A 27,350-nucleotide genomic window follows, 5' to 3' on the forward strand; every position below is an offset into this window, starting at 1 on the left:
ATCGTCAAATTCTAAATTCAGATATTAGCTGTGAGGTTTTGGGAGCTTTTTTGTTGATAAAATCATTGTCTCTCCTCCATGACTTGCCAGCCACAGTTGACACAGTACGTGAACTAGAGGCCCCTTGGCCATCTACTGGGATGATATTAGATCATTTCAACCCACTCTCCAGGGATGAGATTGAAAGGACCCTGTGAGCAGTGAGACTTACCATGTGCTCCTTGGACCCGTGCACATCGTGGCTGGTGAAGGTTCGTAGATGGGCTATGAACTACTCTGGAAGCCATTGTCAACATATCCTTGAGCTCCGGGATTTTTCACGAAGCCTTGAAGGAAGCCGTGGTTAGGCCTCTCTTGAAGAAGCCATCTTTGGACCCCACTGACCTGGTCAGTTACTGCCCAGTTTCAAACCTCCTATTTCTGGGTAAGGTGATTGAGCGGGCAGTGGTGGAGCAGCTACAGGGTTTCCTGAATGATTCCTCATCCCTAGATCCCTTCCAGTCTGGCTTCTGCCTGGGACATGGGATGGAAATGTTGTTGGTTGCCCTCATGAATGATTGCTGCAAGCAGCTGGATCATGGCAGATCAGCGCTGCTGATACTACTGGATCTGTTAGCAGCATTCGATACAGTCGATTATGATCTACTGACCCACTGTCTTGCTGATGTGGGGATACAAGGGACTGCCTTACAGTGGCTTGTCTCTTTTCTCCACGGTCGGGGACAGAGGGTGGCACCTGGGGAGAAATTGTCATCCCATGTGTGGTGTCCCTCAGGGGGCAATACTCTCCCCATTTTTCTATCTAAGATAGGCCTGGCAGCTTGTCCCCTACCTTTCAACCCATGACTTAACTACAGTGATCCACGCAATGGTCTCCTCTAAATTAGACTACTGCAACTTGCTCTACACAGGGCTTCCCCTGGGCCTGATCCGGAGGCTACAGCTGGTCCAAAAAGCAACTGTGTGAGTAATTGCAAGGGTCCCAATTAGGGAACATATAACACCTATACTACACCAGCTGCACTGGTTACCAGTTAAGTACCGGGTCCGGTTCAAGGTTTTGGTGACCTATAAAGCCCTATGTGGACTGGGCCCAGCGTATCTGCAGGACCACCTCTCCCCATATGTACCCCACAGGATGCTTCGTTCAACAAATAAACAACTGTTGGTGGTCCCTGGCCCAAGGGAGGCCCACCTGGCCTCGACCAAGGCCAGGGCCTTTTTGGTCCTGGCACCAACCTGGTGGAACTCTCTTTCTGAGGAAACCAGGGCCCGGCGGGATTTACTATCTTTCCGCCAGGCCTGTAAGACAGAAATGTTCTGCCAGGCATATGATGGAGGCTAGGTTGGTCCCCCACTGGCCACATTAAATATCTGTCTACCACCCTACATATGAGCCAGGGTTTGAAAAGCAGTATTTTATCGCCATCTGAAGAGAAGCTGTATTGTATAAAGTTGTTTTAATGTTATCTGTATACTGTTTTATTTCTTTTTAACTGTATTTATGTAATTTAAAATGTTGTACTCTGCCCTGAGCCCGCCTGGCGGGGAGGGCGGATTAAAAATCTAATTTAATAAATAATAAATAAATAAAATATTCTTGTAGCCAAAAGAAAAGAGAAGCCCAAATGGATGACTGAGGGAATGCTTAAAACTGCTGAAAATAGACAAGAAGCAAAAGCAAAAGGTGACAGAAATAGGGTCAAAATTCTAAATGCAGCTTTTCAGCGACTTGCACGCAGAGACAAAGAAATCTATTATAATAACCAGTGCAAAGAAATAGAAGAGAACAACAAAACAGGAAGAACAGGAGATCTGTTTCAAAAGGTCTGAGGAATCAAAGGGAAATTCAAGCCACGGCTTGGGATGCTGAAAGACCAACACGGAAACACAGTATCTGATCAGAAAAGATACAAACAATACACCGTACTATTCAAAAGAGATGGAAGGATGACAGATACTTTTGACGAATCTTTTGATGAAGAACCAGAAATCCTAGAAAGTGAAGTAAAAACTGCACTCACAGGAATTGGGAGAAACAAAGCACCTGGAGTAGATGGAATGCCAACAGAGGTATTTCAAGCCACAGAAATGGAGTCCATCAGAATCTTAACAAGAATCTGTCAATAAATATGGAACACAAAACAATGGCCCACAGACTGGAAATGCTCAGTTTACATTCCAGTTCCCCAAAAAAGGATGCCAAAGAGTGCAGCAACTATCAGACTATCACTTTATTTTCCCACACAAGCAAAGTGATGCTCAAAATTATACAGCAAATACTCTTACCATATACGGAACAAGAAATGCCAGATGTTCAAGCTGGATTCAGCAAAGGAAGAGGCACCAGAGATCACATTGCAAATTTACGATGGCTAATACCAGGGAATTTCAGAAGAAAATCAGCCTATATTTTATAGATTACAGCAAAGCTTTTGACTGTGTGGATCATGAAAAGCTATGCATAGTATATCATAAGGAAAGCTGGATTAGATCTAGAAGAAGGTGGAGTGAAAATAGGTGGAAGGAACATTAACAATTTGAGATACACAGATAGAGGTGTGCAATTCGGGTTTCTGAAACCTGAAACAAACCTGAAACAAACTTGTTTCGGGTTGTTTCAGGTTATCCGAAACATTTTGGGAAACCCGAAACGTTTCGGGTTAATCGAAAGAAAATAACCCGAAACGTTTCAGGTTGTTTCGGGTTTTTCAATGGGAAAAAATAAAATTGGTGGGGACCTTCCTCTAACCCCTCTCTAACAACCCCCCAAGTTTCAGACCGATTGAACTTTGGGGGGGCATGTTATGGCCCCCCAAACAAGGTCCCCCTATCCTCGCATAAGAAAGGGAAGGGTGAGCATATTGTTAGCTTCACCGTTTTTGACAGCAATTGTGTTTGGGTGATTCTCTGATGTGAAGTGAGTTGTGTTATTTTTGTGTAAGATACTGCTGCCATGCCCTTTGGTGTGCCCCCCTGCTGTGTAACCTAAAGCTGTTCAAGAAATAAAGTGTTTTTGACAGGAATTGTGCTTTGTGATTCTCTGATGTTAAGTGAGTTGTGTTATTTTTCTGAGGTGGAATGCTGGAATGCTCTTTGGTGTGCTCCCCTGCTGTGTAACCTAAAGCTGTTCAAGAAATAAAATGTTTTTGACAGGAATTGTGCTTTGTGATTCTCTGATGTTAAGTGAGTTGTGTTATTTTTCTGTGTGGGGGACTGCTGGTGTAATGTGTCATAATGCTTTGCCTACTTGTACTTTGAAAGGGAGAAAATAATTTTTAAAAAACTTTATTTTGTGTTGTTCGTGTTTTATTCTTTGTTGTGCAGTTGGTTCCCATCATAGGGAACAATGGGGCTGGCTGGCCAGCCATCTCTGTAGGTGGTGGGGGAATTTGAGGGAGGGTGTCTGTGGTTCAGGTGCTCTTTCACAGGGACCAGCTGGCACTCAGAAGTGTGCCCACCATTGTGGCACCCCTGGGCTGTGCAGAATTGCCCAGGGAAAGAGAGTTTAGAAGTTCCCAGCATAGGGAACAAAGGGAGAGGGCTGGCCTTTGCCAGCCTGTTCCTGGGGTTATGGGTGTGGGGCTGCTGGGGGTGGATTTGGGTCTGTGAGGGGCTAATGTGGGGATTTGGGTCTGTGTGTGGCAGCTGGGGGGGAATTGGGTTTGTGTGGGGCTGTAGGAGGTGGACTTTGGGGGCTGAGAGCACCTACTTGGGGAGGCCAAGAAATGCCCCCCCAAGTGGGAGCAGGCTGAGCCTTGGTGGGGGGTGGGAGTAGAGGTGGGAGAAGGGCCCCTGAGGGTTGGGGGGCATTTTGCATGCAAAATGCCACCCCTGGCAAGACAAGCCTCCCCCAGGTGGAATTGGTGGAGAAAAGAGCACCTACTTGGGGAGGCCATGAAATGCCCCCCCCCAGTGGGAGCAGGCTGAGCCTTGGTGGGGGGTGGGAGTAGAGGTGGAAGAAGGGTCCCAGAGGGTTGGGGGGCATTTTGCATGCAAAATGCCACCCCTGGCAAAGGAAGCCTGCCTCTTCATTTCCCCCCCATAGGAAATAATGAAGAAGAAGATGAGCAGCAGCAAGCTAACAATATGCTCACCCTTCCCTTTCTTATGCGAGGATAGGGGGACCTGGTTTGGGGGGCCATAACATGGCCCCCCAAAGTCCAATCGGTCTGAAACTTGGGAGGTTGTTAGCGAGGAGTTAGAGGAAGGTCCCCACCAATTTTGGGATGATTCGGTGGGAAAATGCCTCCCCCAGGCATCCAGGAAGACGGAGGCATTTTCCCATTGAAAAAGCCGAAAGAAAGCCGAAACAAGCAGAAGCAAACCCGAAAGCCGAAAGCCGAAACGGCTAGCCGTTTGGGCTTTTGCCTGTATCCGAAACAGATTCTTGTTTTGGGTAAACCCGAAACAAGAATAACAAAACAGTGTGCCTTTGCACACCCCTATACACAGATAATACCATGTTACTAACAGAAAACAGTGAAGACTTGAAATGACTACTGATGAAGGTTAAAGAAGAACGCATCACAGCAGGATTATGGCTGAACATCAAGAAGATAAAAGTAATGACTACTGAGGAATTACACAATTTTAGTTGACAATGAGGAAATTGAAAGAGGAAATTGAAACTGTTCAAGATTTTCTGTTCCTTGGATCAATCATCAACCAAAAGGGAGACTGCAATGAAGAAATCAGAAGAAGACTGAGACTTGGAAGAGAAGCTGTGAGGGAGCTAGAGAAGATCCTTAAAGATGTCTCTCTGGGAACCAAGATCAAGATAATCCAAACTATGGTATTCCCCATTGCTATGGATGTGAAAACTGGAGAGTGAAGAAAACTGACAGGAAGAAAATTGATTCATTTGAAATGTGGTGCTGGAGGAGAGTTTTGCGGATACCATGGACAGCCAAAAAGATAAATCAGTGGGTACTAGTTCAAATCAATCCTGAATTCTCCCTAGAAGCTAAAATGACAAAACTGAGGCTATTGTACTTTGGTCACATCATGAGAAGACAAGATTCTCCTGAACAGTCAATAATGCTAGGAAAAGTGGAAGGCAGTAAGAAAAGAGGAAGGCCTAAAATGAGACGGATGGACTCAATAAAAGAAACCACTTCCTCCAGTTGCAGGATCTGAGCAAGTCTGTTAATGACAGGATGTTTGGGAGGTCTCTCATTCATAGGGTCGCCATAGATTGGAGGTGACTTGATGGCACATAACACACACACACGCATACACATGAGAGTGATAGATAAGATCCATTTGGGAAGTGAAAGCTAGAATAGAATAACAAGATTTGTGTCCAGTAGTACCTTAAAGACCAACAAGATTTCCAGGGTATAAGCTCTTCAGAGCCAAGTTCCATTCATCAGATACCTGGAAAATCTTGTTGATCTTTAAGGTGCTACTAGACTTGAATCTTGCTCTGTTACTGCAGACCAGCATGGCTACCCACCAAAAACTATGTAGAACACAATGAGTCTGTGTCTGAGGACACAATCCTACACACTCTTACTTCCATACTAAACACTACTGAATTCAGGGTGACTTGCTTCCAGTAAACATTCAGAGGATCATTATTGGGGAAGTGTGAGAATATAATTCACTAGAGTGAAACAGTATACATTTTCTTTCTTTGGTACATTTTAATCTTTGGTACATTTTAGCAATGCTGAGATTTTTTTAAAAGCTTCATATATTATTTAATTGTTGGGTCTAAATCAGAGTGATTTTTGCTACTCTGAATGCTTCGAAGGGGAATGTTTAGCATGTGGGGATGTTTCAATCTGTAACATTATTTTTATTGGCAGAAGTAACATATTGCGCCCCCAGTCGGAATGAAGACAGACACAGGTGTTGGATCTAAGGGCCACTTTTATTGAATAACCTCAACAACAACATTAACCATAACTGCAGCTAGGGTAAAGTGGTACAGGCCAAGCCATGGGGTCCTACCTAGACCTCCGACTTGACCTGCCTGGGCGAGCCCCGAAGCCTGGTGTGAGCCCTCCATGTGGATGGCTAGGAGACCCGGCCAGCCAGGCAAATGGGTTCCCCCCTTTCAAGCTCCTAAGCCTCAGCCATACAGCAGTGAGGGAAGGACTTGCATGTGGGGTTCCCCCAAGCAGTCTGCCCACGCACGCTGGCAGCCATCACAAGCAGTACCAGCCGCTCCTAGCAGACCCTTCTTCCCTACCAATAGGGAAACGCCAAGGGTGCTCACCGGCCCGCTATTTCTAACCAAACTCCATCCCACCAGTGAGACCACTAACAAGCACCACCACCTGCCACTATCCATCACTCAAGACTAGGTGCAAGGTAGGCGAAAAACCCCTTATCCCATGTCCAATTGGGGAAGAGGAAAAACTTCCTACCTGGCTCTGCGAACAGCAGCCGGCTAATCCTGCACCAAGAACAGGGTGAGGAGGGTGGGCCGAGCATTAAGCAAGACTGAAGCTGGGTGAGCAGAGCTGCCTGAAAGAGGCTGCTAGCTCCGCCCACCCAGCTAAGCCCCGGATGCCCAGGAAGGCTGGTCTGCCCTTCCTCCATCCAGGAGGGCAACGCACGGCCACCTCCCTAAGCAGCTGGGCTGCAGGAGGGTTGGCTGAATTCTCCAATATTGGTGAATGTACCTGTGTCTCATCACCTCAGCTTCTCACTGTGAGAAGCAATTAGCAATGTGACAGATCCACCTTTGAAAAGTATATGAAGACCATTAACTTGAAATGGATTTTTCCCAAGTACACATGCAAAGGGGAAGGAGATATATGTAATCTTCACCAGTTTTATGTCCAGTGGACATCAGCTGGTTTCCTCTTCCAGTGATCATATGATTTTTTTCCAAACATATATAACAGAATAATGGCATCATTAAAATAGCAAACATTTCTTTTCTAAAAAGAGAAAAATCTCTCCTCCTCATGCCCTACCACATGTAAACATAATCCAACCCAAGTGAAGCATATTTAGGTTCCGTTGACGTCAATGAGAAAGTCTTCAGCATATCTTTTCAGCTGAAATAATTCAGCCATAAAGGTGCCAAGTCTAGCTGAATTGTGCCTACATATCTGACCACAGAGAAAATATTTTGGGTACATCTCTATTTTTAAAAAAGAAATGCATACATTTGAAAAGAAATATTTCTAATTTGACAAGGGATGACATTTTCAGCATAATATCAGGGTCCCTGTGAGATTTTCCTGATGAACGGATTTGGGCACATGGGAAGAAGAAGAAAGTGATGCATGTATAATATCTTTTCCAAAAGTCAGCATATGTTTCACTAAGCAATATTAAGTGATTCAGCTTCAAATATGTCCAATTCAAGAGGAAAGACATTGCTTGTAATGGGTAATTTATAGCCACCTTTCAACAAATGATGTATCTATGAACTATATAAAATCCACAGTCCAATGCGTTTTTCAGCACATGATAAAGATCTTCCCAAATTCAGCAATTCATATTTGTTATTCCTGTGTATGTTCAAATAAATATTCTTGTGACACCTGTGTCTTGTAATGGACAAAACCCTCTGCTTCAAGGCATATTGCCTCTATGCACCCTCCTGTGCTGAAATGGCATTTCAGGAGCCACGTCAAGTTTCACATAAAAGTCTACTATGGAAGATGCACAACCAGTTCCTGGGATCCCCTCTCTTTGTCACATGTTAGTGTAACCAAGAAACAATGTAGAGAGATGCAGATGAAGGGGTAAGATTGCAAACATATGGTGAACTTTGTCTTTATGAGTTGTGTAGTAGAAAAATGAATGAACTCCAATTTGGTTCACAGTTGGGAGGCTGGACTAAATATACCCTTGGTATCTCAAGGGGCAGAAAGAATTTTCAGTTTTCATCCCAGCATCCCCAAGTGTAGCCTTTGATTTTCTCATGTAAAAGTTAACAACTGTCATGCAAATAAGAATTGATGAGTTCGGGAACTCCACCAAATTTGCAGGGAACTTGCTCCTGACTGTCTTCAAAATGTCCCCAAGGTTTTGGGAAGATTGGGCTCCGTGATCCAATTCTATGGGCCCTTGGAGAAGGGCCCCCCAGCCATTCGCCATTGTTCCTTATGGGGGAAACATTTCCAAGCAGGCTCTCAGGCAGAAACACACAGGGACAAGACTGCCAGTGGCCAAAGGCATACTCCCAAATGCAGAGCTCTCTTCTTTAGACACAAGTAGGGACGGAGATCCCTGAGCCTTTATATCCCAGCCAAAGGTAGGTAGGGTGTTACAAGGGAATGAATCAGGATGTAGAGGTACAATGAGGCTTGATTAGAGCAGACATTAGCTTCTTTAGGGAGAAAAAGTGTTACAGCCAGAGCAAGTGTGACAGCCAGGTATATCTCCGCTGCCTCTTTCAGCAGCTTCCAAAACCTTCTCCTACTAGTAACTGCCTTCTAATGGACTTTTAACAGTCACTTGCCCAACAATCTGCCACCTCTAATTGTCTGTCTCCCCAGTAGAGGCAGAGCTGGAATTATTTCTGCCCATCACAATAATATAGAAGAATGATTGGCCCTAGTAGCTGCACAGAATCTGGCCACTTTGTCCATGACCTCAGGATTGTGATCCGAGAGGAGAAAGAATGCATATAAATCCTTAGATCAGTCTATCCTTTTTTGGAAAATGGTAGTAATGAGAACTTCTCAGAGATTACAATAAAAAAGACCGTACAATAGTGCATACCAAACAGTATCAACTTTTCCACAGGGGCATGTTCCCAGTATGGAATTCTGGAAAATCTCCCTTGCAAAAGTGCTGAAGATAGAACATTGAACTGGGTAAAGTAAAAACTTTTCTAAAATTAATTTGGAGAGTCCTGCCGGAGTGAAATATCAATGAACATTTGGAGAGAGTGGGGGCTTTAAAAGATTTTCAATCATCTTAGAGATAAATGCAACATGCCTGTTTAATTCCAAACATATTGCCATCTTCCTGACCACTGCCTTTACCATGTGTGTAGGGCAACTTACTGGAAAACGTGCTGCTTTGTGGCTCAACAAGCAAACAAAAATATATGAAGCATATCCTTAGAAGATGGTGTAGTTCTTGGCTAGCCCCAACGTCAGACAGCTTTGCGGTTCAAGGTGGTGTTTGGATGTAGAGAGCGGAAACAACTGACAAGACAGAAATAATACACTAGTATGTGCCCCTTGGGTTTCAGTTTGATGGAAGGAAGGAAGGAAGGAAGGAAGGAAGGAAGGAAGGAAGGAAGAAAGGAAGGAAGGAAGAAAGAAAGAAAGAAAGAAAGAAAGAAAGAAAGAAAGAAAGAAAGAAAGAAAGAAAGAAAGAAAGAAAGGAAGGAAGGAAGGAAGGAAGGAAGGAAGGAAGGAAGGAAGGAAGGAAGGAAGGAAGGAAGAAAAAGAAGGAAGGAAGGAAGGAAGGAAGGAAGGAAGGAAGGAAGGAAGGAAGGAAGGAAGGAAGGAAGGAAGGAAGGAAGGAAGGAAGGAAAGAAAGAAAGAAAGAAAGAAAGAAAGAAAGAAAGAAAGAAAGGAAGGAAGGAAGGAAGGAAGGAAGGAAGGAAGGAAGGAAGGAAGGAAGGAAGAAAAGAAAGAAAGAAAGAAAGAAAGAAAGAAAGAAAGAAAGAAAGAAAGAAAGAAAGAAAGAAAGGAAGGAAGGAAGGAAGGAAGGAAGGAAGGAAGGAAGGAAGGAAGGAAGGAAGGAAGGTAACAAACTCAAACCCACACCAAGCTGGAGAACAAAATGGCCACAACTTTATTGAATACAGCATGAAGGAGCATTGGTGTCATGGCCCAGTCTGGAATTGATGAGTCTTGGGGCTCCTCTGAAGGAGAGGAGCCTCGTGTAACCAGCCAGGTCTCTTCAGCAGAAGAGGAACCTTGCGTAGCCAGCCCTGGCCCTGACTCAGCAGAAGCGATCAGGATCAACAGCTGCTGGCTGATCAGAGTTTACAGCCAGCAGCTGAGGCAGAGGCACCAGCACTCTCCAGCCCCAATATCACAGGGGAAGCTCAGCCAGGGACATCCAATGCCACAGGTGAAGCCCAGCCAGCGGTTTCTACCACCACCCTGCCCCAGCTTCACCCACACCCAAAGAGCGCCACAGACAGAAGCAGAGGCTAGAGCTGCAGGAGAGACGGCACAGTCCTCGTCTTCTGAGCTGACACCAGCAGCTGGATAGTGATGATGAGTAGCATCAGGAGTGAACCCCAGCAGCTGGCTGCAAACCACGCCAGGCTATAAAAGTCAGTCTGGAGGGATGCCAGGCATGGAAGCAAAGTGTTACCTATCTGCAACCACTCTGTGTCGCTTGTATTGTGTGTGTGCACGTGTGCCCACTCCTAGTCCTGATGCTATTGGTAACTGACCCTGGACTGGCCTTGACCTGGATTTTGGATTCTCTACACACCCCTGGTGTTTTATCTCATGCTCTGACTATGGATTGGACTTGGCTTTTGAATCTTGAACTCCCCTTTGGCTTTGTGTTGGTGCTTGGACTTTAAGCACTCTGCTTGGGCTGGCCCAGCCCACAACAATTAGTGATGCCTATGGGTCAGATCCCCAAAAGCATTGGCTGACCCACCTGCCAGCTGATGACCCCTCACCCTTTCACACTGCAGCTGAGGGGGGAAACCAAGGACTGACATTGCGGGGAAGATCACTTGGGTGTACACCCCTGGGTGAGTCCCCTGCCACCTGGGAGTAAGTATGCCCCTGAGCTGGGCATGCACCTCCATCACAAACTCCCAAGATTCCTTATGGGAATCCCCTTAATGGGGAGACTGGGCATGCAGGCCCTGTCTCCCCTCCCCAAAAGGGATCCAACCCAATACAAACCACCACAAGAACCATGACATGGCTCCCTGCCAATGCTCCTACAGCTGCAATCACTCCACCAGGCTGGTCCTGTAACCATGTATCATGGAACAGTGGTATATGAATGTTTTAAAGAAATTATGATAAAAGCCAGTTGGGTGTAGTAGGACTCTCAACTGGAGAAGTGGGTTTGATTCCCCACTCCTTTGTCTGAAGCCAGCTGGATGGCATTGGGTCAATCACAGCTTTCAGAGCTCTCTCAGCTCCCCCCAACTCACAGGGGGATTGTTGTGAGGATAATAATTAGACATGGGCATGAATGGAAAAAAAAAGACCCGGACGCACTGTTCGTGGTTCATTGCCGCTGCCGAACACAAACAGACGAACAGTAACGAACATGTCCCGTTAACGAACATGTTCATTGTTTGTTGTTCATGGGGGGGGGGGCAGAATGGCCCCCGTTGGACTTAGAGAGCCCATATTCACAAGGAATATTCAGCAGGCTCTCCTCTAGCCATCACCCAAGTTTGGTCAAGATTGCAATACGGATCTTGGAGTTATACATTCCCAAATCTGATGCCACCAGAAAACTCCCATTCGACACAATGGGAGCCACCAGTTAACTTTTGCCCCATATACAAGCAGTGGACTCTAGGGGGTGGGGGCTTTGGCTGCTCACCAGTGGCACCCCCTATGTGCCCGCCTGCAAGGCCTCCCAGAGGCTACTTTCCAGATGGAAGTAAGGTGGGTGATGTTGGCACCTGCCAGGCCTGGTGGCCTGGGGGAGGCAGTTGCAGGTCGCCTCCCCTCTAGGGGGCAGGTCTGGCCATTTGCTGGTGGCACCCTGATGTGCCGCCCACCAGGCCTCAGAGTACTGCACTGCACTTTCCTGCACAGACAGGGACGTGGGTGATGAGTGTGGCCTCCGGGCCTGGTGGGCTCAGGGAGGCAGCATTGGGGACTCCCCTCTAAGGGGTGGGGGGTCTGGCTGCTCAATGGTGGCAACCCCATGTGCCTGCTCGCCAGGCCTCAGAGTACTGCACTGCACTTTCCTGCACAGATAGGGATGTGGGTGATGAGTGTGGCCTCCAGGCCTGGTGGGCTCAGGGAGGTGGTGTTGAGCTGCCCCCTCTAGGGGGTGGGGGGTCCAGCTGCTCCCCAGCAGGACCCCCATGTGCCTGCCCACCAGGCCTCAGAGTACTGCACTGCACTTTCTGTGCAGAAAGGAAAGTTGGTGATGAGTGCGGCCATTAGGCCTTGTGGGCTCGAGGAGGTGGCATTGGGCCACCCCCCTCTAGGGGGCGGGGTGGTCTGACTGCTGATGGCTAACATCACCCACCTTCCTGCTTTCGTGGAAAGGATGAGAGAGAGAGGAGATGTCATTTGGAGGGGTCGAAAGAGAGAAGGGGAACTGCAAAGATCCCAACAGTTGCTGCGAGACCTCTTCTGAGGATCCCACTGAGTTACTCAGCAGTGGCAGCTAACATCACCCAACTTTCTGCTTTTGCGGAAAGGACGGGAGGGAGAGATCGTTTGGAGGGGTCAGAGTGTTCCAGAGAGGGAGAGGTCGAAAGAGGGAAGAGGAACTGAGAAGATCCTAACAGTTGCTGCGAGGCCTCCTCCGAGGATCCCACTGAGGTACTCAGTGGTGGCAGCTAATATCACCCACCTTCCTGCCTTCGCAGAAAGGATGGGATGGGCAGGACAGAAGAGGAGGGATTGTTAGGAGGGGTCAGAACAGTTCCAGAGAGGGCGAGGTTCAAAGAGGGACAGAGAACTTGTCAGGGAGAGAAGAACAGAAGGATTACCACTTCCTGGCTGCCTTGCGGAGCAGGACCGGGAAACACCCAAACATTTGTGAGCCTTCATCTTGGAAACTCACTGATCTTGTCAGCAGGGGAAACAGCCATCACCCACCCTCCTGCCTTCAGGTAAAGGATGGGATGGACAGGGCAGGAGAGGTCGTTGGGAAGGGTTGGAGTGGTTTCAGAGAGGGAGAGGTCGAAAGAAGGACAGGGAACTGGTCTGGGAGAGAAGGGCAGAGGCTTCCTGGCCTCATTGTGCTGCAGGACTGGGACAGAGGACCCCAACATCTGCCTTGAATGAATGCACAGACTGCTGTTGGAGAGGCTTGTCTGCCCCTCCTGTGTCGAACTAGAGGCTGCCGCCAACATCACTCACCTTCCTGCCTTTGTGGAAAGGATGGGGTGGGCAGGAGAGGAGAGGTTGTTGGGACAGGTCAGAGTGTTCCAGAGAGGGATGGGACAAAAGAGGGACTGCCAGGAAAGATATCAGGGAGACAGGGACAAAGGGTTGCCACTGGCTGCATTGTGGAGCAGGACTGGGAATACCCCTTCATTGGTGAGCCATGAGCCGAGAAACTCCCTGAGTTGTGGGGTAGCAGCAGCAGCAGCGGACATCACACACCCTCCTGCCTTCACAGACATGATGGAATGGGCAGGACAGGAGAGGTGTCAGGCTATGGAAAACAGGATATGTTGAAGCCAATTCCCCCCTTGCAGCAAGAAATCCAAGCTCTCTAGAATCAAGTTTTTTTATTGGGAAACCATAACTAAAGCGTATATATGTCCATAGATTACACAGAAGCAAAATAAAGCGTCTGGCTGTACACAGAACTCTTGCTGAGAATGATGTACGGAATGCTTGCTACGAAGTTCCAGTCCCTCCCTGTGAGCCCCCCACCCTCAGTGCCCAACCAGCTGGGCATAGTCAGTGGGAGAGTAGGCAGGAACCGTCTCAAGGCCTCTGTGGCGAGCCATCCGAGATAAGCGTGCTGTCTTCCCAGGAGCTGGACGGCCTGTGTGAAAAACTACACACACACACACACATACAGAGGATGATTGCTAATCAAGTGAAGATAGAGGGACTGTGGGCAACAGACCTGACATTTTGCCCCCTCAAAGGCCCCCCTTCACCCCCCTGGCCCTGGCTTGGCTGGGTATTTCTTGTGGAAGGTAGTCATGAGACGTGGAGCATTAACATGGGAATGTTCGACCCATTCCCTGAAGCTTTCATCAAAGTCTTTCCATCTGATTAAGTAGTAAAGTTTTTTGTTTTTCCATTTAGAGTCTACGATTTCCTCCACCTCATAGTGGACTTGGCCATCAATTAGGGTTGGATGTGGAATGCCTCTCTCCGGGTGCCACTCATTGGGTGGGGGAGCTTTTTTTAGCAGGCTAAAGTGAAAGGTTGGGTGCACTTGGCTTAGGTTCTTTGGCAATTCAAGTTCTGCTGTCACTTCATTGATTACTCTTTTTACTGGGAAGGGACCCATGTATTTGAGTCCTAGTTTTTTGCAGGGCTGGTCACTTTTGAAGTTTTTTGTGGAGACATACACCCAGTCACCAGGTTGCAGGTTCCATTGTTCAGTGCGATGCCGATCTGCCTACTTTTTGTAATCCTCTTTGGCTTTTTTAAAGGTCTCCTGGATGATACTCCACTGAGCTGTTAAGGAGGACCACCATTCTCCTAGGTCTCCTGCCTTACGAGTCTCTGGGTTGGTGGCAAAGGGTAGGGCTTGTCCCTCATATCCATGCACTATTTTAAAGGGGGAAACCCCCGTGGAACTGTGTACTGCATTGTTGTATGCATATTCGGCAAAATGGAGAAAGTTTATCCGGTTGTCTTGCTGATAGTTGATGTAGCAGCGTAGAAATTGTTCCAGTACTTGATTAGTGCATTCCATTTGTCCGTCTGTGGCAGGACGATAGACAGAGCTTATTTCTTGCTCGATGCCAGCAACTTGGAGGAGCTCCTGCCAAAAATTTGCCACAAATTGCACTCCCTGATCCGAGATCACTTTGGTGGGAAATGAGTGGAGCCTCACTATATGTTTCATGAACAACTTGGCTAGCTTTTTGGCTGTTGGGATAGTGGTACAAGGGATGAAGTGTGCTTGTTTGGAAAACAGATCCACCACTACTAATATGCATGTGCACCCCTTGAAGGGTGGTAGATCGGTGAAGAAGTCCATCGAGATCACTGCCCAAGGTCCGGAAGGAGTCTCTAGCAGTTGGAGTAGTCCTGGGGTTTTTCCTCTTCTGGATTTCTCCATTATACAGACTGGGCATGTGGACACATATTGGGAGACGTCTCGTCTCATGTTGGGCCAACAGAACTGGCACTGAATTAGGTGGAGGGTTTTTAAGTAGCCGAAGTGACCAGCTAATTAGGCGTCGTGGCACTGTTGAAGAATTTCCTTGCGTAGACTGGGTGGAATATACAGTTTGTTGCCTTTGTACCACACACCTGCTTCTGTTTGTGTGAGCTCATTGCAAGGCACACCTACACCTCCCTTTTCCACTTCCTCTTTCACCCGCCTTCTCCAGTCAGAGAGATCAAATTTCTTATAGAGTTGTTGTTTCACCGTTTGGCTACGGGTTGTCACTGTCCCTCCCAGTTGGGTTGGTGAAAACACTGTGTCAATAATTTCTTCCCTCTGGCTGTCATGTTGGGGCATGCGTGACAGGGCATCTACTAGGAAGTTCACTCGCCCTGGTAGGTAATTAAGTGTGAAATTGAACTTGGAGAAGAATTCAGCCCAGAGAAGTTGTTCGGCATTCAGACTATGGAATCCCTGTTATCTAGACTTCGTCTCCTCCTTCTGCAAGAAGCACAAATTCTTGATTTCAAAAGGTTTATTGAAAGACTAGGCTTTGACACATGTATCCATATTCCAAGGCCTAGAGAGGATCTTGGCTGAACACAGTCATTGTCAAGAATGGGAAAAGAAAGCACAACATGTGATACATCAAACCCTTCACTCCCAGCCTCCCCCCCCCCATCTTCCATGGCGATGAGAACTTTGCTGTGGGAAGGCTCGGCTTGTCAAGGTCTCTGGCTGTAGAAACAGATAAGAATATTCTCTCCCATGGAAAGAGCGGTCAAAATAACACCTGGACCTGGAGGGAGGGAAAGGCTAATGACTACAGTATTAAACATGGAGTAACTCTGACCAAAGAACATGTTAGATCCTGACAGCTTTCTAGGTGTGCGGAGAGCTTCTAAATTTTTATGATCAGTCCAAACTTCAAATGGGCTTCTAGCCTCCTCCAGCCACTGCCTCCATGTAGTAAGAGCAAGTTTAACGGCAAATGCTTCTTTTCCCCACACGCTCCAGCTGTGTTCTACATCAGTAAATTTTTTTGATAGATAGGCACAGGGGCAGAATTTGCCTTCTGCATCAGATTGTAGCAACACCACCACCCCCGCTGCCGTGTCGCTGGAGTCGACTTGCACAATGAACTTGTGATTTTCATCTGGGTGCGGCAGCACGGGCTCCGAGATGAATTTTACTTTCAGCTTCTCAAACACTTGCTGACACTCTGGGGTCCATTGTAATTTGGCTTGGGTTTTTTTCTCTTGTCCCCCTTTTCCCTTGGTTTTTAATAAGCCTGTCAAAGGCAGAGCTATTTGGGCGAGGTTTTCTATAAACGGTCTATAGAAATTGGCAAACCCCAGGAAAGACTGCAATTGCCTTCTTGCTTGAGGTGCTTCCCACCCCTCCAGTGCCTGTACCTTAGCTGAGTCCATTTTTAGTCCTTGACTAGATATACGGTAGCCCAGATAATCCAATTCCTCCTTGTGAAATTTGCACTTGGACACTTTGACAGGCAACTTATGTTTGATTAGGGCGCTTAGCACTTTCCAGACCAGTTCAACATGTGATTCCTTATCCGCCATATAGATAAGCACGTCATCAAGAAAAACGACCACCCCTTTGTACAGGTATTCATGGAGCACTTCATGAATAAGCGTCATGTATACAGCTGGGGCGCCTTTAAGCCTGAAAGGCATAACTAGGTATTCATATTGTCCTAAGGGTGTGTTAAAGGTGGTTTTCCACTCATCCCCCACCCCCGTATCCTAATGTGGAAGTATGCATCTTTTAAATCCAGTTTCAAGAAGACTTTGCCTTGGCCCACCACACAAAGCAGGACTCGAATCAAAGGGAGGGGGTAGGCATTTGACATGGAAACCACATTAATGCCTCTGAAATCCATGCACAGTCTCAACCCCCCATCCTTCTTTTTGACGAACAGGACGGGGGCAGCATGCGGGGAGCTAGCGGGCTGGATAACCCCCCTCTCTAAATTTTTATCTATGAACCTCCACAGTTCCTGGCGCTCCACCGGGCTCATGGAATATAGTTTGCCTTTGGGTAACTTCTGCCTGGGAATCAGTTCAATGGCACAGTCAGTTGCGGTGGGGGGGAAGCTTATCCGCTTCCTCTTCACTGAAGGCTAGGCGGAGATCCCTGTATTCCCGGGGAATGGTTTTCTCCTCCTCCTCTGCTAGGAAGGCGACGTCCAGGGGGAAGGGAGGGGTCCCGCCCCACTCCCTCATCCACGCATGTGCATCGCACTGACTTCCTTTGAATAGGACCACCCCCTCCAACCTTTTGATGTAGGGGTCTTGGTCTCCTAGCCAGCGGCTACCCAGTATCAGGGGATATTTTGCTGTATCGCTGACTATGTAGTGGCGGGCCTCCCAGTGCTTCCCCATTCCCATGGGTATGGGTTCTGTTTCAAAGGGGGCAGGACTCATGTTTGACCCATCCATTTGCTCGAAAACTATGGGATCCTCCAGTTCATGGGTTTTCAAGCCTAATCCATTGACTAGGGTGGGCGAGATGATATCCTGGGAGCACCCGGAGTCTATAAGGGCTTGTACTCACACATGAGTCCCTCATTTTGGGTTTACAAGTACGACTGGCATGAACAATATGGCCCCCCTTTCTCTCACCTCAGAAGGGGTGGACTCCTTCGTGACCTGCTGCTGGGGCCCTTTTACAGCAGGTCCTCCGCGTTTCCCGACGGCGCAGGTATCTCACCTTCGGGAGCGAACAGTTCCTCAGCTTCCAGTCCAGTATCCAGCTTTCCCCACTGTACGAGGGCCTTACGTTCCGTTCTCGAGGCTTGTGGCATGGGTCTGGGTCTTGGTGCCGGAGGGGCTTTTAGGGGACATTGTGCTGCAGAATGGCCAGTATTTCCACACTGGAGACATGCCCTGCCTCCACGGAGCATCCCGCAGTTCTCTGCCGGGCCCCGGTCCTCCTGGGGAGGGCAGGCTACGGGTAGGTAGGTTGATTCTTCTTGTCCCTGAGAGCTGGTGTTGCTTTACCAGGCGGACTACCTGGGTGCAGTTTTCAACCTCGCAGGCCAGTTGCACCCAGCCTAGGAGGGTGGGTGGATCATCCTGCATCAGGGACCGATCTAATAGTTCAGGATTCATTCCATTCCTGAACAGTTCTATCTTGACTTCTTCATGACAGGTTGGACACTTGGCGGTGAGTTGGCGGAACTCGGTGGCATAGTCTCTCACCAGCTGGGAACCCTGCCGTATGGCCCGGAGCTTCGTGCGGGCTCAGTCCCCCCCAATGGGGTCCTCATATTGGACTCGTAATGCCACAATAAAGTCTTGTAAATCATACAATTTGGGGGCTCCGGTATCGTGAAGAGTCATGTACCATTCTGCCACTAATCCTTCCAGCCGGGATCCCAGGTGGATAACATGGCTCTATTCAGAAGGGAACAGGTGGCCTCACTCATTAAAGAATTGCAGCGCTTGCACTATGAAAAGGCCCAGCTTGCGCAGCTCTCTGTCAAAAGAGGCTTCTAGTTTCACCCATCCCATCGGGATTTCCATAGGCCTCGCTCGCACATCCAGATAGGCATTGGCAGGAGGCGTTGGGTAGCTCCGTTCTACACATGATGGTGCTAGTTTTCTCCCGATCAAAGGGACATTCAGTACAGCCTGCTGCGGCTGAGGCGGAGGGTCTGCAGTAGGGGCCTCATGCCGGGGATGGTTCTCGGAAGCACCGTTGGCCAGAGCCTCAGCAGTCCCTGGTCGGGCCAGGCCTCCGGGGCTGTTATTATGGGTGGTCCCTGCCGGGGCCCGATGGCTCGCATGTCACTGGAAGCCACTGGTGCCACAAGAGGAGGAATGGGCTCAGTCTCAGTGGCGACAGAACGTGTGGCCGCGGGTGCAACTGGTGGTGGTGGTGGTGGCAGGGCAGTTGGAGCCGCTGAAGTTGCCATCATCTGTTCCACCAGCTGTGCCACGTGTAACAGCTTTCCCCTCAACACATGCACTTGGGCCTCCAGTGCGGCATAACGGGCATCTTTGGCCTAGGCAGCCATGACAGTTTCCTCCCCTCTGGACACCCTGGGGGTGGGGACCATGACCTGGAGGACTTCTTGCTCCCAGGCACGCTGTAAGTCCCTCGCTCGCACCCACTCCTCAGCTGAGAAGTCCAGCTCTGGTGGGGCCCCTGAACTTTGGGTGGCACCCGCTACAACAAATGTCCCAGAACCATCCTGGTAGTCGCTCGCTCCCAATGAACTACCTTCCTGGGGGTCTTCGCCACCTTCACCAGCTAGCTCCAGTATTTGTACATCCCGCAGTGCCGATTGAGCCACGTCCAAGGAAACCAATGGGGCAGCTTAAACTGTCACATGCAGCCCCTGACCCAAGGGCTGTTGTAACTCCCTCACACTGGCCACCCATCCCTGCGCAAGGCTGGTTACCGCTAACATATCATAGCGCATTATCTGAACTTGTCCCATGAGGACATCCAAACGATCCCCCGGGTGACGGAGGGGGGTAGGTAGTCCCACTTTCTGGCGCCTCCACATAGCACCCGGCTGTCTCATCCCACTAGAGCTCGGGGAGGTCGCTGAGCACAGCCATGCGAAGCCCTGCAGTAGAAGTTTGGAGTGACTCCCAAGCATAGTTCTCTCCCACTTCCCACCCTGCTGAGGATTCAAGGATGGCTGGTAGTTGGGGTTCCAGACTGCTACTGAGTCCCGTCCCAGCAGAGTAGTGGGCGAACAGAGTCCCCCTGAGCCACTCCTTCTCCTTGTGTGGCCTAGGGGCCCACTGTCTCGGGGTAGGCAGGGAAGTCCACAACAGATGTGAAGCCCCACTCATGGGGATCTCACATAAGTCGGCCCATGAGCCTCCACCCGGTGGTATCATATCCAAAGACTCCAGTGGTTAATTGGAAAGGCCCTCCACCTTCTCTCCCAGGTCATACGACTTGATCGGAGTAAATCTGGTAGCCATCTCACTGGGGTGTAGGTTCAAGGGAGAAAGGGTGGATTCTCAGCAATATATCAGGCTATGGAAAACAGGATAAGTTGAAGCCGATTCCTCCCTTGCAGCAAGAAATCCAAGCTCTCTTGAATCAAGGTTTTTTATTAGGAAACCATAACTAAAGCACATATATGTCCATAGATTACACAGAAGCAAAATAAAGCGTCTGGCTGTACACAGAACTCTTGCTGAGAATGACGTATGGAACGCTTGCTACAAAGTTCCAGTCCCTCCCTGTGAGCCCCCCACCCTCAGTGCCCAACCAGCTGGGCATAGTCAGTGGGAGAGTAAGCAGGAACCGTCTCAAGGCCTCTGTGGCGAGCCATCCGAGATAAGCATGCTGTCTTCCCAGGAGGTGAATGGCCTGTGTGAAAAACCACACACACACACACACACACAGAGGATGATTGCAAATCAAGAGAATATGGAGGGACTGTGGGCAACAGACCTGACAAGAGGTCGTTGGGAAGGGTCATTAAGGTTCCATCCACAGAGGGCGAGGGTAACAGAGGGACTGTCTGGGAAATTGTCAGGGAGAGGATGCGATGGGCAGGACAAGTTGTGGAGAAGGGTCATATTGGTGCCATCCAGAGAGAGCTTCTTTTTCCAATGCTGCTTCTGACCCACTCGCATGGCAATGCTGCCCTTGATCGGAGGGTCAGAAAGGGAGGCCATTTGGTACAGCACCTCATGGTGCAAAGGATGCAAGCGCTCGGCCACGCATGCCTGGATCCTCCTCACAAATTCCCAGATCCTGGGGAGCAGCTCTTTCTCGTGCTTGAGCTCCTTGGCAAGGAACTGGTCGAGCTTGTGGATCAGGGGCCTCATAGGAGGCCCAACCCAGGCTGGCCTCATAGGAGCACAAGAGCTCGGTGGCCTCCTTAAAGGGTTTCAGCAACCGGGACATCTGGCCAAGGACTCTCCATTCCTTGTAGCTGAGGCTCAGCTCCTCTCCCCACCTCAGAACATCCGTAGATGATCCGTAGATGTCCTTCTGCCGTAGGTGGAGTTCCAACAAACAAAAGCGGGGGGAAAGCCCAGGTACATAGGACAACTAAAGAAAAAAAAAACGGGGCGAGAAAACACTTCTCAAACAGTCATTCAACACTTAACAATATTTTGCATATTTAAATATTTAATTTTTTATATTTTTATATTTTGATTGTGCAAGGTGCTAAAGTGTTAAGTGCAAGTACAATAAATATACATATAAATACAATAAATAAGTACATAAAGTTAGTTGAGATCACAAGTCCATGTTGTAAGAACTCCAACTGGTGAAAAACAGAGTATTGGTCACTTTCAACAGGTTTCCTTTTGTCCACAGGTTGAAGACCATCACAGAGGAAAACTGAAGCTGAACATTTAAATATCATGCAGCTGACGGGTTTTAGCTCGCATATTTCCAATTCCCGTTTCATAGGATTTACTTCTTCATACACTAATTCTTCAAAGATGGTCGCCCACACTCAGTTTCTCCCTTCACACAGTTGGCAAATAATGGAGTTCTACTGTGTCACAATCTGCAGTCTGTACTCCTAAGAACCCTTCTTTAACAGGACTAATTAATTGCTAGATGCATTGCTTCCAGAGTTCCAGCAGAGTTCCAGTAGGTGGAGTTCCAGCAGGTGGGCAGGTCCTGAAAGAGTTGGAGCTCGGGGTCTCCTATCCCCTTGCTTCTGGAATAGCTCGTGGGAACAGTTGATGCTGCGGGAGAAGTGGGAAGTGATGCACCAGTAGCTGTCCAGCAGATTGCACATCCATGATGTTCCATCGTCCCAGCTTTCACTTGGCTTGCTCCCCACCCCAAGCATGTCCCTTCTCACCAGGTGCACCTTCTGCACCATGCACACAAGGCTCGGGTGGCATGTCTTCAGGTGTCTAGTCAGGACTGTTGATGACAGGTGATTCAGATCACTGCCCCTGCACACCAGGCCATCACAGACAAAGCACCGCACCACACGGGAGTAATTTAGAAGGGCTCAAAAGTGCCTCTATATGGAGAGTCTGAACTGAGGCCCAATAACAGTTCCAGGGGAGGAAGGAAGAAGGGTTACTGGCCGCGTCATGGAGTTGACAATGGAAGACGGAGTTAGGGGTGGACTGCAGGCAGGGACACCACTGGAAGTTTGGGATGGGGACAGGATGGATATTTCATTGAACCACAACTGTTCCTGCATGGATACCTCACCCCCTCATCCTCAAAGAGTTTAAAGAATTCCTCTTCCCCCAGCGACAAGAACTCTTCAGCCTCTTCCACAGCCACCAAAGATGATTTTTGGGGAGTGGGAGTCTCTGTTGCCCCAGAGCACTGCCTAGTACTTCTTCCCTTGGGGCAACTGGGACAATCTTTGCACTTCCCCCCATGACCACCCTTGCCCCCTGGCCAAAGTCTCATTGTGCCAGCTAACAAGTATTCAGGAGGAAAGAAAAGGAGACAAAACTGTGAGCCCTCAGCCGAGGTGCCCACTGAGCTTGGCCCCAGGGCCTGGCAGCAATCCTGGAACCAGGAGGGCAGGGGTAGAGCCCTAGCCCACCACTCCAAGATACCTGACCATATCAGGCACACATAATCAGTGTGAGCCACCACCAGAGGTGCCCAGTGAGCTTGTTCCCAGGGCCTTGCAGCAGCCCTGGAATCAGAGGGAGAGGGTAGAGCCCTAGCACTGCACTCCCAGAGACCTGACCAGATCAGGCACTAATAATCAGGGTGAGCCCTCAGCCGAGGTGCCCACTGAGCTTGGCCCCAGGTCCTGGCAGCAGCCGTAGAACCAGAGGGAGAGGGTAGAGCCCTAGCCCAGCACTCCCAGAGACCTGACCAGATCAGGCACTGATAATCAGGGTGAGCCCTCAGCTGAGGTTCCCACAGAGCTTGTTCCCAGGTCCTGGCAGCAGCCATGGAACCAGAGGGAGGGGGTAGAGCCCTAGCCCAGCACTCCCAGAGACCTGACCAGATCAGGCACTGATAATCAGGGTGAGCCCTCAGCCGAGGTGCTGACTGAGCTTGGCCACAGGTCCTGGCAGCAGCTGTAGAACCAGAGGGAGGGGGTAGAGCCCTAGCCCAGCACTCCCAGAGACCTGACCAGATCAGGCACTGATAATCAGGGTGAGCCCTCAGCCGAGGTGCTGACTGAGATTGGCCCCAGAGCCTGGCAGCAGCCCTGGAACCAGAGGGAGGGGATAGAGCCATAACCTGCACTCCCAGAGACCTGACCAGTTCAGTCACTAATAATCAGTATGAGCCCTCAGCAGAGGTGCCCACTGAGTTTGGCTCCAGAGCCAAGGTAGCAGCCCAGGTACCAGAGGGAGGGGGTAGAGCCCTAGCCCATGGAGCTAGAGCCCACTGAGCTTGGGCCCAGGTCCTGGCAGCAGCCCTGGAAGCAGAGGGAGGGACTAGAGCCCTAGCCCAGCACTCCCTGAAACCTGACCAGATCAGGCACTGATAATAATAATAATCAGTGTGAACCCTCAGCCAAGGTGTCTATTGAATTTGGCCCCAGTGCCTGGCAGCAGCCCTGGAACCAGAGGGGATAGATCTCTATCCCACCCACCACACACAGAAAAAATCCCAGCTCCAATGCACTCTCCCTGTCTCTCTCCCAAAAGGCTAGCAACAGCTTTCTCTCACTCCACTGCCTGCTGAAACTGAAAGCCAGAACTGGGAGCACAGTGCCCTTTTATAACCAGAGGTCTCATAGAGAAAAGCAGGAGGTCTGTGGTTGGCAGACAGAACTGCCTAACAGGATTTGCAGGGATGAGATTGGAGTGCCCATGGCCACAGAACACCCCCCTCCTCCCTCCCCCCTGGTGTCTGCTCCCATGTAACCAATTGTAACCAATTTGGAGCTCCACACCTGGAAGGAAGTCCTGCCCATGAAGCTAAGTTGGGCTCAGATTGGGGTTTCCAGAGTGACAGAAGGAGTGCAGACAGAGTTCAGGCAGTCCCTGCCTCCGTTGCCAAGGGAATTGATTGAAGGTGGCTGACTGTCTGGCTTCTTGAACAGCAGACGGATGCAATGAACGAGGCTTGCGACAACCGCTTGTTCGTTTGCAATGGTGCCTTATGGTCACGAATGGCTTGTTCGTGAACAGACGAATGGGCTGTTCGTTGGTTTTTTTAGTTCGTAATGCTGTTCGTGCCCATATCTAATAATAATAACACCGTTTGTATACTGCTCCGAGTGGGTGCTAAGTTGTCCTGAAGGGTGGTATATAAATCAAATGTTAGAATTATTATTCTATTAAAATAAACCCAGATAAATAATTAGACACATCATGTCAGTCCAAAGTGAAGGCAGGCCTTGTTATACATCAGCTAGCAAGCAAAGTTCTTAGGTACACGACAGATTAAAGAAAACCTTATAAATCTTAAAATTGAGCACTTTGTTTTATTTATATTTATTTATTTGGTGGTTACTCTAGAAGTGATCCTCCCAAGTGATGAATTCAGGACTGAAAAACCCCCATCCCCTTGCCATTTTGTCAGTTGATGACAATTCAACTTGATTTGAATTTGGGGTGTCATTGGATTGTAACCAGTTTCAGGGTAGTTCATCCTCACCAAGAAATATCTTGTTCTCTTTGACCAGCTCTAGTCTTTACCTTCTAACAGAAATGAATATTCAGGTGAATTTCCAGCGAGTATTTCCTGCAGATGGCACTAACAGCTTTGACACAAGTCCTCTGGCCAAGCACTGGTGCCCTAAAAAGATAATTGGCATTTCAGTTCAGTCTACAGCTCCTGTAAATAGCCATTTCCTTTAGACTGTGCCATCCTGAAACTGCTTCTAGCTTGTATGTGTTGTTCAATTTCTTCAGGACAAACCAAAAATTCTGACAACTCAAGGAACACATCAGTTCTAACTCTGCCATTTTTAGAGAAAGAAGCCTCTTTCCTGAAAAGTTTCTGCCTTTCTCATGCTGAATCTTTCCCATTCAAATTCTAATGTGTTATTTTTACATTAATTGCATACTACTGTTGGATAACGTGTACATTATTTTGTGTTTATATATTTTAATTTTTTCTATTGTTGTAAGCAACTTTGGGTTCCTTTGGGGAGAAAAGTGGGATATAAATAAATAAATACATAAATAGCATGTATGCATAAATGTGTAAACAAAAAGAAATCAAAGAACAGTCAACAAAAGCAATGAAAATTTTACACGCTAGACCTAGTGAAGATACAAAATCAAAAAGAAATTAAAAAATCATATTAACTCATCCCTTCCTAGCTGAGATTCTTTTGATTTCCCTCAAGTCTCTTGAGGGCAAATTCCAAATTTTACTAAACTAGAGAATAGCCAATATACCAAGAAACTTTGATAATCTTATAAAATGTGAATTTCTTTCTGTTGTCCAGCAAATGTTTTGGCCTTTGTCAGGTTCAATGCCAACTATATCAAAGAGCCACTGGAAAATAATACAATGTCTTCTTATTATGGGCAGGTAGAAAAACAAACGTGCTTCATATTCTTCCTCATTCTTGCCTTTGATTCTGCTTTAGTTTGTGTGTGTGTGTGTGGTTAATCTTAGGATAACTGGAATAAAATGAGAGCCCGTTTGGTGTAGTGGTTAAGAGCGCAAGACTCTAATCTGGAGAGCTGGGTTTGATTCCCCACTCCTCCACTTGAAGCCAGCTGGGTGACCTTTGGTCAGTCACAGCTCCTAGGAGTTCTCTCAGTCCCACCCACCTCACAAGGTGTTTTGTTGTAGGGATAATAATAACATACTTTGTAAACTGCTCTGAATGGGCATTAAGTTGTCCTGAAGGGCAGTATATAAATCAAATGTAGTTATTATTGTTATTAATAATAATAATAATAATAATAATAAGACATTGGCATGATAAATTAGACAAAAGAAAATACAAATAGCAAACAAGTTTTTAAGGAATTTTAGTGATTTTGTTGTTTAAGGAAGGAATATAATTTCCTTGTTCAGAATTTTGAATAATTAAAATTTTAGATTTATTTCCAATTTAATTAATAGTTTTTAATTGTCTAGTTTGGTTCCTAACTAAAGACATTGTGGTAATCAGTTTGGTAACTCTGAACTAGTTTTTAACAGGTTAAGGTTCATATTATAAACAATGATAAACACAAATCTTTTGTAAGGTTAGTGTAACTTATATAAATGATACATATTACTTGAGAAAATATTTAAATCCTCATGCAGTACTAGTCCAGAGTGACATTTCTATAATAATGGGAATAAAAAGCAGCATTATACCAATGAGAAAGATTCCACTGGGGCAGGATTGGCAGGTTGTCTTGAATATAACTAGAACTAGGGGAGAATAGTTACTGGATATGACCAAGGAAAGCATAGAACAGGGGTCCATAACATGGTGCCCACAGACACCACTGTGCCCACCAAGTGTTTCTAGAAAGTGGGTGCATCCAGGTGGGGCTTTTGCCAAGCATGTTGTCAGGTTTTCCCCTGGGCGCTGCTGCGTCCTTATATCCTGTGTCCTTATATCCTTTCCCTTATTCCTGGCTCCAACTGCCAGCCACACCCCGCATTTGCCCTAAAGCCCTGGCCTTGGCTGCCTCAAGCAGCTGCACCTGGAGTAGCTCATCTGGCTGCTTTAGGCAGTTACAGCTGGGCTCTCTTGGCCAGCTGACAAGCCTCCTTTGCTCCGAGCTTCAGGCCCCTGGGCAGCTACAGCTGTGCTCTCTTGGCAGGCTGCCAAGCCTCCCCTGCTTAGAGCTTCCAGCTGGTCCCTATTATTCCTTCCCTCCCTGTTTGCAGGTTGAGGCATGGCCCTGGGGTGTTTCTGCTGCCTTTCTTCCTCTGCTGGTAAGGTTTCTGTCTGTCTGGCTGATGGCTGGATGTCCCTATCTCTGGGGCCTTCTTACCTGGCCCTGGCCCTCTCTTGGCTGTCCTTATTCTCCCTTCCAGGGCTCCCAGCTTTCCAGCAGAGGGTGGGACTGGCTGGCTTCCACCTGCTCCTTCTAACCCTCTGAGGCGTGGGTGTCTCTTCCCTTCCCTCTGTGGCTGGCAGGTTCTGAACCTGGCTATCTGTTGGAGCAGTGGGGCATCTGTCTCCTGAGGGCCTCCTGTCCTCTTCTCCAGGTATGACCAGGGGCTGGGCTGCAGACCCCGGACACACACACACCCCTTGGCTTTGGCTCGAGGGAGTCGGGGTCAGCCCAGAACATCCGGGACATGAAGTCCACATCAACGTGGCGAGCACCCCAGTGATATGTAATGGTGAACTGGTATGGGAGGGGGGAGAGGTACCAGTACAGTATGTGTGGATTATGTTCCTTCATACAGTGTATCCATTGCAGAGGCACGTGATCCATCACCAAGTTAAAGGGGTTGTTGGCCAGATATTGTAGGGCCCCTTTCAACTGCATCTCTTTCAACTGTTGCATACCGCTGCTTGGCCAGCTGTAGCTTGTGGCTTAGGAAGAGTATTGGGACTTCCTCTCCCCTGTGCTCTT

This window comes from Eublepharis macularius, chromosome 15 (assembly GCF_028583425.1).
Source record: "Eublepharis macularius isolate TG4126 chromosome 15, MPM_Emac_v1.0, whole genome shotgun sequence".
NCBI lineage: Eukaryota > Metazoa > Chordata > Lepidosauria > Squamata > Eublepharidae > Eublepharis > Eublepharis macularius.